Below are 12,325 nucleotides of genomic sequence, written 5' to 3'. Positions count from 1 at the left end.
GGTCATGGGCAGGAAGGATGGAGAGTGTGAAATTTTACAGACGAATTTGCAGGAGTAGAATTCTAAAGAGTGAAAAGTATTATCTGTGTATGTGGGGTGTGTGACAACGCTGAGCAGCTGGAGTCGTTGCTATTTGTCTGTCTGGTATCTACATATTTATTTACCTGTTTGACACAGGGCCTTGCAATGTTGTTCAGGCTGGCCTTGAACTCACTATGGAGCCCAGGCTGGTCTCAAACTCAAGGTGATCCTCTTGCCTCTGAAGTGCTGGGATGACAGGTGTGCACCACCCTGCCTGGCCAAAAGGTGTGTAGCTGTGTAGATTTGCATGTGGTCATGCAGAGAGACTTAGAGAGATGGGATTCTGAGTGAATCAAGCTAAATTACCACATTTACCTAACACAACTGACAATTAACTTGATAGGGGGGATAAGACTGTCCCATTTTGCATTTTTAAGATCTTTCTGCTCTGGATAACTGTCTCTCTTTTGTGTGTGTCTGTGTTCGTGTGTGTGTGTGTGTGGTGTGTGTTTAATGTGGATCGCACCAAAGGAAATAAGCAACTGGATCTCACACAGGTCAGAAAATGCACAAACCGCCCAGGTTCTGCACACAGGGTGCTTGGATGGATCGCTGTAGCTATGAGGCTGCAGAATCCAGGGTCGGCAATGCTGTTAGCTTCCCCGGGTGATCCCAGCAGACCTGCGCTTGCTCAGTGTTTCCCAGGGAGCTCACCGCCCACGCACAGAGCTGCCCACCAGGGAGGCAGGTAATGCGGAAATCTGTGGCTTCCTTTACGTAGAGCTAGGACCTGGGTTAGGAAGGAGAAGACAGTGCTACCTGAGAGCATCGTCCTTGCGGGGTGGGACAGGGCCACTCTGTTTCCTTCCACACCAAGACCACACGCCACCGTGGACAGGGTTGTTCAATATTCACGCGTCCGGGCTGAAGCCTAGCTCTGGTAATGCTATTATATGTACTTAAATTCCTTTCCAGTTTTAAGCAGAATCTAATTTCCACTTCTTGCCAATTCCTTCCCCCCATTACACCCTCTGTATGTCTTGTTTCTGTAGGATATTGCAGCATTAGGGCGAAGCTTTTATAAGTTAGCTGTCTTTTGTCAAATAGATTAGATTATTTGATTTGAGGAATTCTTGGAAAGGAAAGATGGCATAAAATTAATTTTTACAGATTCCAATGTCCTACTTATTTAAAGTAGTTTCAAATTGGGAAATTAGACATTATAAAATCAATGCTTTTCTTTCTTACCCACACAGATTTATATAAATACTTACACAATTTTTTTGTGAGTGTGGTGCTTGGGATTAAACCTAGGACCTTCACACTGGGCTATGTTCTCATCCCTTTTTTATTTTGAGACAGGGTCTCTCTAAATTACTTAGTTGCCCAGGCTGTGGTTCAACTTTCGACCCTCCTGCCTCAGCCTTCCAGGGTGCTGGGTTACACACATGTGCCACCACACCTGGTTTACCTAAAGACAATTTTGAGACTATAACAAGGCTTTTGGAGGCTATTGTAACTTGTAGAAGCCCTGAGGTGAATCTGCTTTCAAAGCCAAAAACTGCCATCTGGTCTATTTTATCTACATTTTGTACATGGTTACCTTCGAGTACATAGGCCCGTGAGTCAGAAGTTGCAGAAAGCCTACATGCTCTTTAAATTTCTCCAAAGAGCTCATTATTGGTCTTTAGTATTAGCCAAATTTTCAGTGGAAAAACATGAAAAACAAGAAATGGATAGAAGCATCAAATTCCTGAGTTCAGAAACATGAAATACATTTACCTCAGCATTAGGGGCCTCAAGACCAAAGTTCCACTGATGGATGTATTGGCTGCTTCCAAGATTTAGCTGTGATGAAGCATGGAGTACAACTCTGCAATAAAGAAAAATAAACTTGAGTCATTTGTAGGAAATGGATGCACCTTGCAACCACAATGTTAAGTGAAATAAATCAGTCACACGAGCTTAAATATCATATGGTTTCTCCAGTATGAGAAACCCAAATTATAAATGAAGAAGAAAATAAAAAAACAGATAATAGGAAGTAGGGAGACAGATCTTTCTCACGTGGGAAGGGGATCAGGAGGTGGAGGAAGGGGATGAAAAAATAAATTAAGATGTGTTACTTACAGGCTCCAACTCCACCCAGGGAACGGAAGCATTGTGTACTGCAAACCTGTACAAATAAAGAAAGTTCTTTCCCTAATAGTGATCAGCTGGTTACTGACTAGAGGTAAATGATTCCTTCTTTATGTTTCTGTCTCACATAAAGGGGAATTAGCTTCCCTGGAGCCAAATGGTATCAGGGAAGCTGTGTAGGCAAAAGGTAATAGGAACTAAGATAATTAGCTAGCAAGTGTCTCTTTTTAAGTCACTGTTTTTTTGTTTTGTTTTGTTTTGTTTTGTTTTTTGCTAATGCTGTATATCTTTATTTGATGCCGGCATGAGGACCTCTTGGATACATGCTCTGCCCTGCTCTGGTCTGAGTATTAACAGGTTCCATATCTGTGGAAAAAAAATAAGGAGGAAAGAAAAGAAAGATAGCACTTTTGAATTTTCAAAAGTGAAATTCCCATCTCCTTTCCTCGCCGGTGCTCAAAACTGAACATGGAAGGGGAAGTAGAAGGGTAGGGGAAAGGAAAGAAGGGAATAAAATTAATACTAGAAAATGAAAAATTGGAAACAAAGTCTTTGTAAATAGGGAGGGATGGAGGGGTTGAAGGGAGGGCAGGGGAAGGGGGAAAAATAAGAACCAGGAGAGATTATGTATGTAAAGGTGCAAATGTCCAATGATGAATGTCATCATATTGCATACCTAAAATGTACGGATAAAATTAATTTAAAAAACTGAACATGGATCTGTTGAGTGCTGGGCAGGTCTTGCTGTGACTCTCGGGGGCTCCCAGTTCAGCCCCCACCTGTCCTTCCTGAGCCCTGGGCCTGAACTCTGCTTTTATGCTTTGACATTGGTCAGTGGAGAGACCTGACACAGGTGGTCTGAGTGTCGAAAAGCACGAAAGAGACTCTGTCCCTCTCTTAGCCTTATATTGGCAGAATCTATGCTTAGTTTTATAATTTAAGGGCAAATAAACTGTAGAGGGTAATCTGGAGCTTTACTCCAGATCTGATCAGGGAAAATGGACCGTTCCAAGAGGTCTGCGTGTCTCAATGTGGATAAATCTTGACAACATAAACGCTGAAGGAAAACAGCAAGCTGAAAATAATTCTTGTGATACAATTGATGTAAATTTTAAAAGTCTTTGTATCTTATACCTACATACATACACCAGAAAAATACATTTAGATCTGTACGAGGGACAAACACCACCTCCGACTGAGTTGTGGGAAGAAAGAAAGGAGCAGGTGGGCATTGGGCTGCATTGGGACTGTGTGTTGTCTCTTTTTCCTCAAAAGAAAAGAAAATACATCTGAAGCAAATCTGGCCAAAGTTAGTACTTTTAAAATCCAGGTTTGTGCTCGTTCCAGATCTTTTATATATTTTTGAAATAGTTAATAATGTAGTATTTGCAAAATTAACATAGTGTTCTACAGTTCCATCCATATTTCTGCAAATGACAAATTTTTGTTATTTTTTATGGCTGAATAATATTCCATTGTGTCTGTAGACTATATTGTCTTCCTCCATTCATCAAACCTCTGGGCCTATTGAAATAGTTGTTTATTTCAACAAACCCTTATTGAGGATGGACTGTGTGTTAGACATTTTGGACACAAACACAAGTGTGACTGATGGGGAATTTGCCCAAAGCCACTCACTGTCCAGAACGAAAGAGGGATATAAATAATAGATGCCCTCAATATATTATCACAATCAGGTTACATGACATCATAACGTAATGATTCCTTCCTAGAAAACTTTAGGGAAATACAGGATAGATTAATGATAAAAACATTCACCCTTGCTGAATTAAAAATAACTTAATTTTGCAGTTAATATTTCAACTAATTGCAAACAAGGCATTCTCACAGAGACATAAATGCTCCCTTGCAATTTATTTGGATAAATATCTATTATGTACTTTGGAAGATGTTTCTTATGTAGTCCCTTCAAGTCTGCCTCTATGTTTCCTTTTGGTTTCTGTTCATGGAAATGCTGTCTTTCCAGCTATATAATCACCTGTTTGTGGAGAAGCCTGCCTGGTTTCCATATATTTGTCATTTACTTTTTGGAGATTTTAGTATAGTTCTATATAAGCAATAAATATGTTTCAATTCTTTTTTGAATGCCTACTGTATGTTATGGGCTTCTTAATCCCAAACTCAATATTCAAGATGCTTGGAGTTCAATCTACTTGCGGAAATTTGCAGATGCAACCTACAAAGATGATAATGCCACAAATGAAATTGCAGGTGACATCTGTCACTTCGAGGGAAAGAAAAACTACAGTTAGCTTCCAGGGAGATTGGCACAGCATTTGGAATCTGAACAAGGCACTACTGGCTCTCCTTCCTGAGAAAATATCAATGGAAACACGAAACAAGATCTGTTCTTTCCATCCAACTTTCATCCAGAGAAAGACCACCATAAAATTTAGCATTCCACAGTTGGGGTAGATACAAAAACAGGAAGAAAAGATTGTCTAGTCTATTAATAACTATGCTTGGTGGCCGATAGATTGTCACTAACAATTGTTAAAAATAGAATCGCAAATATTTGACAACTCAGTTTTAATTAAAATGAGTATAATGCGATACTGGGGTGATAGAAAAGAGATTCCTGATAAACCTGCAAGGAAAGAGCAGGTAAAATACACGAGTCACTGCAGTAAGCACATATTACTTACACCTGTTGGCTTAGGAACACAACCTTATCTAGGCCCCTTATTGTGTTTCTGCTGTATTTGCATACATTGGTCCTCTTAGCAACCAGCAATGTGGGGTTATAAGTTTTACTTTAACCAAAAATCTGTTTGTAGGAAACAAGAGTTTTATACATGTCCGGGAAACAACACTGATAACAATGAAAGGAAAAGAAAGCCAAGCAAATCCAGAAGCATGGACAGTAAGCTTGATTGCTAAGAAGCTAGAAAATAAGATCAAGACAATTTAAAGCACGTTTCCAAAGGGCAAAAGTCCAAGATGTCGGACCACAGCCTAAAGAAATCTGAGGAAGAACACGGTGAAGAAGGTGGGATCAGAGCAGAGCCAGCTTCCACGTGGTTGCTGGACCAAGCTGTGGGACACAGTTCTCTTCTCCAGGCCCTTTCTCATCTGGGACCCATTTTCCTTCCCTGTTTCCACCGTTCAGCACTGTCAGGGGCAATAGCAGTATGAACAGTGACTAAGGCTTACTGAGTTCTGACGAATTTCAAGCAGTATTCTAATCATTTTTTAGTCTCATTAACGAGGTGAGGTTGATATAAATTTCACCCCTATTTCACAGGTGAGGAAACTAAGACACACAACTAACAATACTCTCTGGCCAGATTCAAATCTAGACAGCTCCTAATCTTCATGAGCAAATTGTGCTGACTTTGGAGTGAATCTGTGTTAATAGAACTGCTTGGGATAATGAAGAGCATGGAAGACATACCACGATTTCTGATGCACCACAAGTACCTTGACGGGAAGTAAATGGATTTTCATGGTTAATAGCATGGTTGTGATGAAATCCTTTGGAGCTCTCCAACAGCTGATTCTCTGCGTGTGTTGGGGAAGGGGTGGGATTTTCCTCATCCATTCAACAAATATTTGAATACCTACCAAATGGGAGAGAAATAAAAAAGAACTCAGAAAAGATGCCTTCCCTCAGCTGTCCCACTAAACTTTTAGTCCAATGGAGGAAGCCAGATGTACAAAGTACACACGAGTGTACAAGGTGCTATGAGTGTACATCAGCACACAGGGTCTTGTGATCACACTTCCAGAGGCAAAGGACAGGGAGGAGCTCACAGAGGAGTACACTCAGAATATGTGACCAGGCACCTGTCTCGAGGAAACTAATCTAATTAGGAATCTAATTAAATTTTTAAATTATATTTTTCTTTTTCTTAAGTATGGAGAAGCAGATTTCATAGGAACATGGGTCAGGCCAAATGTTTCTCATCATATCTTGTTCTTATTTAAAAACAAGTCACCAGGATTTTGTGCTGGGTCTAATTATTTTGCTGATGGGGATTTTGGCACACATATGCATTTGCATAATGGGCTGTATTGGTTTTGCTGTGATGTTGACATGTCTTGTGATTCCCAGGGTCTGAGGAAAGCTTGTCACGATGCTGAATCAACATTGTACCCTCAGTTATTACCAAATCATGTACATTACCTCGTGCACGAAGGCAGGCTGTAGTAATGATGGATGAGAATGTTTGAATCTTGAGTGGCTGCTTAGGAAAGGTCAGAAGTACCCTCTGTATTATCAAGCTGTAAAACACTTCAGATGTGATTTCCAAGCTGAGAGCTGAATCAACGGAAGAGCCTTCCGTGGTAACTAACCTACATCTGTCGGCTGCAGAGAGAGGCTATTGCTGGGCTAGTGACAGAGCCCCATCTGCAGCCTCTGGCAGTGTGGTAGAAGTGAGCAGGCATTGAGGAAAGCTTGGGACAAAGTATGATTAAGGCAATTCCATCAGAAGTGGGTAAGTAGCACTGTCCTAGGAGAAGCCATGATTTGCTCCTCTGAGAAGGGAGATGAGCGGGAGAATCTGCCGGAAGTGGAAGTCACTTGTTGTCTTATGGGCACAGAAGTTGGCAGGGTTGGGGTGGGAGTGGATTTCTTCTTCCATATGCAGTACACAGTAGCTGGAGCTCCAGAGAGGGGAAACTGATGCAACAGAAGGTTGATCTCACCGGTGGTGAAGGTATAGTTTGGGTCTGAAAAATCTCCTCCAAAGGCCATGTGTTAAGTCCGGTTGCCAGCTTGGTACCACTGAAAGGAGGCCTCATGGGAGGCTTTGGGTGTAGGCAGTGTGCTCCAGAAGGGATGGTGAGGCTCCAGCCCTCTCCTGTTTCTCTTTTGGATCCCAGCTGAGAGGTGAATGGCTCTGTCCTGCTACATCCTCCCTGCCAAAATATGCTATACCCAAAGCAACAGGGCTAACAGGTCATGGACTAAAACTTCCAAAACTGTGAGCCAAAATAAACCTGTTGTCTTTATAGGTTGACTCCAGGGTCAGGTCTAAGGCCAAGTGCGGGAGGGAGATCAGTGAAAGGGCAGGATAGGGTCTTGTCTCTGCCATGGACTTTTTGGCATTAATGTTAGTTTTTCAAAGTATTATATTAAAATATTATTTATTTTGATTATTCTGGTTTTTTTACCCTTCTTAAATTTTGTGCCAGAGGGGAGAACCTCCTTAGCCCTGACGCTGCATAACTGCAATCAAAATAAGCTGTTTTGACCCATCCTACTACAGCCCAGGGAATAGAATCAGTGCATTTTACTGTGGATGTGACCTCACATGGCATCTGATATTATTTTGATACAGAGGCTGCTATCATGTGACTTCAGGACTATGTTCAGTCACATTATTTTTGCCATGAACATCGTTCAATTTTGAAAATTGATCTAGTTGCTCCCATTTGAACATTAGACATTTCTTCTAAAACAATGTAGTTATGTGGCTTCCCTTGAAAATTGAAAGTTTTAACACTACCCTCATAATGGGGAGCAACTGAAGCTGAATGGACTGTTTCCAGTTCCCGGCACCCACATTGTCAATGTATCTTACTTGCTTGGAGCCTTAGGCATCCACATTCTGAGCCCTGATTAATGGCAAGGTTCGTGGCAGCAACAACTCTTAAGTATGGGCTTTTACTCATTTGATAAATAGCGACCTGTACCTGCTCTGTGCAGGGCATTATGCTGAGGTATAAGATGACAAGCCCCCACTTTTCCAGGAATTCGTCTTAGTCTTATAGGCAATGTTATGAGTTGAAGTGTATCTCCCCCACAATCAAGTTTTAATAAACTGAAATCTTAACCCTGATATCTCAGAATGTGACCATGTTGGGAAACAGAGTCTTTACAAAGGTAATGAAGGCACAATGAGGTCATTAATGTGGACCCTAATCCAATACGACTGGCACGTATGAAAAAGAGGTGGTTTAGAAATAGAGCCAGATCATCCAGGAAGAAAATAATGTGAAGCTACAACCAGGGGAGACAGGCATGGCACTGGAGCGAGCAATCTACAAGCCAAGAACAGCAGGGTTGCCAGCAACCAGGAGCCAGAAGAAGCAAGAAAGGATTTGCCCCCAAGAATTCTCTTGATTCCCACCTCTGTTCTCCAGGACCCAGAAAGTGGATTTCTGTTGTCTTTGGTCACCCACGTTTTTGTTGCACTGTTACAGCAGCCGAGGGGAAGGAACACACTAAACAGCAACTGGAATAAGTACTTCCCAGGGATGATGACAGGCTCATGAAAGGACAGAGAGTGCTGGAAGTGCAGGGAGAGGTGTGTTTAGCTGAGTTCTGAAGGTGTGAGCAGAAGCTGTATTCCAGTGATGAAGGAAACAGGCGTTGTCCCGCATAGCAGGACCAGTATAGTGCAGCTCCAGGGAGGAGGAAGAGTGAGGCATATTCAGGAACCTGGAGCTCAGCGGGTGGCTAAAAATTGAGGAGCCTGGTGAGGGGGTCCTGCAGAGCAGGATGTATTGGCTCACTCAGCTGTGTGATTGGGGCACATGGCTTAACTTCTCTGAGTATAGGAACAGTGTGGACAACACAGAGTTCTTATGAGGATTAAGTGAAGTAGTAAACAAAATGGTCTTGATAGCATGGCTGGCTCATAGCAAGCCCTTCGCAGATGCTACCTTAGGGTTAGGACTCGTTCTTCTTATGGATAGGGCAAGCATATTCAGGGCCCTGAGATGCCCCTAGCATTGTGGCCCTAATACTGAAGGCAACGGCAAACTAGGGCATGATCTGAGTCAAGGTTTGGGACAATCAGATTTTACTTTTCAAAGCTCCACGAGGCTGCAGTGTGGGAAGTGGACTAGAGGACCCGGGGGAAGAGGCCTGGAAAAAGTCCCCGGGGAGAGGTCCCCAAGTGTGTGATGATGGCAGCCTTGCCTCGGTCACTGTTGAATTTGTAAACCTCCCATGACTATCTTAGCAAATTTCGGAATTCCACAAAAAGGCATTTTCTTCATTTTAGAGTTTTCTTATCGAACAAATACATCCTGAGGAAATATATGGATCTTTAATCTCAAATCTTCCATGAATTTAGCAAGCTGCCTCCAGCAAGCCTCTTGAGATCAATTATAGACACAAAAAGGTATAAGGGGAAATTAAATCCTATATATATTGTGCAGTCAACATCTTTAGTTACTGAGTGCATTAAAAAGTGTCTTTTGGAGATTCCAAATGCTCACCTTCTCGGGTTGCTTTTTCATCGCCTTTATGCTCTGTGGGTTCATTTTAGAAGAGAAGCGGGGCTGTTGTGCTGTTCACAAAGCCACATTCAGTCCTACCAGAATTCGAGGTCTCAGGTGGAGGCAGATGCTAGACTGGCAAATGTTCACAGCAAATGTAAGTTTTACATAAAGCACTGGATGCACCAAAATTCATTAGATAGTGAAAGCCCTCAAGAAACACTGAAAATGCTCAAATTCTCTCTGGATGTATGATTATTAAAAAAATGTACCCGAGCGGGGGATTTAGCGCAGTGGTTCTGCCACCTGCCTCACAAGCACAAGGTCCTGTGTTCAATCCCCAGTGTCCCTCCCCAAAAGCACCACGTTTAATATAATTGGCTGGTTTAATATGGCAGGTGTAAACATCGCCTTCTGAATTCACTAAGACTGGAGGTTTCACCTGTGAAGCCAGTGGTAGAAAATGTGGAAATCTAGATGTGTATTAAATAAACAGTGACTTCTTAGTGATAGTTTATTATGACACTCAGCTTTGAAAGGGGTAAGGAAACACTGGAGCTGAATTTTCTCTCTTATGTCAGAAAAGGCTAATGTTGTTTGAATATATTCTAACAGAGTATCGCTTCATAAGGGATTCTTTCTTTTACAATTCCTGTTGGGCAAATTATATATTAAGAAGTCAATTATTTAACATTGAAAATATTAGCTTATTTTCAATAAGCAAATTCATTGGTATACACTGTTTAAAGCATTGCTCTTTGTTGCAAAAATTGGTGTTTTGAATTACAAAGATTTTTGAAACTAAAAAGAAATTGTATTTGGTTAAAAACTACCATTATAAAAAAGAAACTCTTGTTTCCATTTTTAAAACTTCATATTTTTGTATATATGTATTTCTTGTAAAGTCAGTACAAAAAGCCATTGAAATATATTGTTGAGTGTTATATATTTTAAGGCGACTTTTATTTTATTTTATTTTATTTTATTTTTTTGGTATCGGGGATCGAACTCAGGACCTTGTGCTTGCAAGGCAGAGGTGACTTTTATTTTTGTAAAATTAACCAGCTAGTTTTGATGAACTTTGCAAAGCATTCTGGTAAAATGACATTTTTATTGTCATTTGAAACCCTCTCAGTAACTCTATGGTGTCTGATCAGGTAGATATGGATGTAGTTATATTAGCGTCCTCTTCCAAGCATCCTAACTTAATGACAAGAATTTGATGGTCATCTTCACTAGTACATATCCCCAAAGGTTGGAAAACGCCTTTCTGGTATACAGTAGGCACATAGTGAATACTAGTTGAATATGTGAATGAACATTTATTTATCATCAATGACACAAAACACATAGGTGAGGTTGCAAAAGCAAAACCTTTGAACTTCATGCCTTTGAGTTAGCAAGTGGCAGCTGACACACGTGGCAAGCCCTGGCATGATTTGCCAACTGTGTCGCCATCCAGCCCAGTGCTGCTTCTGTGACAGTGCTGTCAGAGCAGAGGGCCTGGATCCTGCCTCTTAGAGTGTGGTTCCAGGAGGAGGAGGAGGAGGGTCAGCATGCCCTGGGGACTTGTTTATGCTGATTATCAGGCCCTGCCTGGGACATAATGCATCAGAAACTTTGGGGCTGTGTTCTGCAGTTGGTGTTCAGGTGATTCTGATGCTGTTCTGGTTCGGGACCCTGTGGGGTACACGATGCTGGCAGGGACACTAATAACATCTACCTCTTTGCTCCTTTTCCCATTCTTCCAGTTACTTCCACTTTCCCTTCTGATTAATACATACTTATTGTCAGAATATGAATACTTTGAAATGAACAAATTTGGCCTCTGAAGAATTGTCTTCATATCCACCTATCTGTCCCTCCATCCATCTATCCATCCATCCATCCATTCATCCATCCATCCATCCATCCATCCATCCATCCATCTCAGGCCTGACTGATATTTTATAGGTTTGCTTGGAATTTGACTCTTAAAGGTCATATATGTTATCTCTTACTGCATAGCAAATTACTCCAAATCAAAGCTACTGGAAACAAGAAACACTTATGATGGCACAGATTTTGAGGACCAGGAATCTGAGCAATTTGGTGATTTGGGCTCAGGGTATCTCAAGAGGCTGGACTCAAAGTATTGTTTATGGCTAGAGATTGGAGAAGTATCTGCTTTCATGGCTGCTGGAAGACCCCAGGAGATCTCTTCCTGGCTTATCCATGTGTTCCATCCCACAGGCTTGCCTTAGGACCAGGCTGCTGGCTTCCACTAGAGGAAGAGAGCCATAAGAGGGACAGCAGTCCTTTTATGACCGAATCATGGAAAGAACATCGCATCACTGTGCAGCATTCTGCTCTTTAGAAGCGTGTCAGCAAATCTAGTCCAAGGGCATGGATCGTAGGTGGTGGGAGTCGATGGGGGGTCAACTTAGAGAACATCACAGAGCTTTTTCTTCCTCCCCACATTGCAGTGTTTCAATGAGGGCTTTTGATGAGAAGCATCAGAAATCTCAACACAAACTGGTGAATACACCAAGGAAACCTGTGTAGCTCAGGTGTGGTCTGACATCAGGGTTGGTGACAGGTAGTCTCCTGGTCATCGCTGTTCTGTTTGCTCTGTATCAGTGCTATCCTCAGGTACCTTCCTCCTCCTTTCCTGCTAGCCTAGGAACCTCCAGGGCTCTCAGGTTCAAAGTCAGTAGTGGAGAAAAGTCTCTTTTCTGAGAAATCCTGGCACAAGTCCATTTGGCTGAGTGGGCCAAACACCCACTCAGGAGCCAAGAAAAAGGCTGGGGAACCTAACTGTGTGAGTTGAGACCTGAAACACACACTCTGCCCACAATTGTGGATGAGTCTCACAAGCAGCCCAAGGGCTGGGAAAGCAGAGGGCGAATGCCCGAGGGTGATCGTGTCATAAGGGGATTTCACCTGCGTGCTGCTGGTACTGTCCTCTCTCACTGAGTCTGCAGTCCACTAG

General features: G+C 42.1%; 1 protein-coding gene and 1 long non-coding RNA gene across 2 annotated transcripts in view; one reads left to right on the top strand and one right to left on the bottom strand.

Moving 5' to 3' along the window:
- Nucleotides 1–12,325, top strand: part of Kcnk2 (potassium two pore domain channel subfamily K member 2) — a 183,024-nt gene that overhangs the window by 38,992 nt on the left and 131,707 nt on the right. The gene's annotated exons all lie outside the window — the stretch shown is intronic.
- The window catches only part of LOC101721864 (uncharacterized), a 36,280-nt gene that overhangs the window by 18,638 nt on the left and 5,317 nt on the right, over nt 1–12,325 (bottom strand). The window contains exons 2-3 of the long non-coding RNA XR_002397903.2: nt 5,576–5,741; nt 1,804–1,894 (exon numbers count right to left, since the gene is read on the bottom strand). This is a non-coding gene — a long non-coding RNA (uncharacterized LOC101721864). The remainder of the gene's footprint in view (nt 1–1,803; nt 1,895–5,575; nt 5,742–12,325) is intronic.

Source organism: Heterocephalus glaber, unplaced genomic scaffold (genome assembly GCF_053883595.1).
Source record: "Heterocephalus glaber isolate CG9 unplaced genomic scaffold, H.glaber_assembly_v1.0 deba00001600, whole genome shotgun sequence".
Taxonomy (NCBI): Eukaryota; Metazoa; Chordata; class Mammalia; order Rodentia; family Bathyergidae; genus Heterocephalus; species Heterocephalus glaber.
Note: the sequence above shows the minus strand (reverse complement) of the source record. Positions and strands in the feature narration are given on the sequence as shown.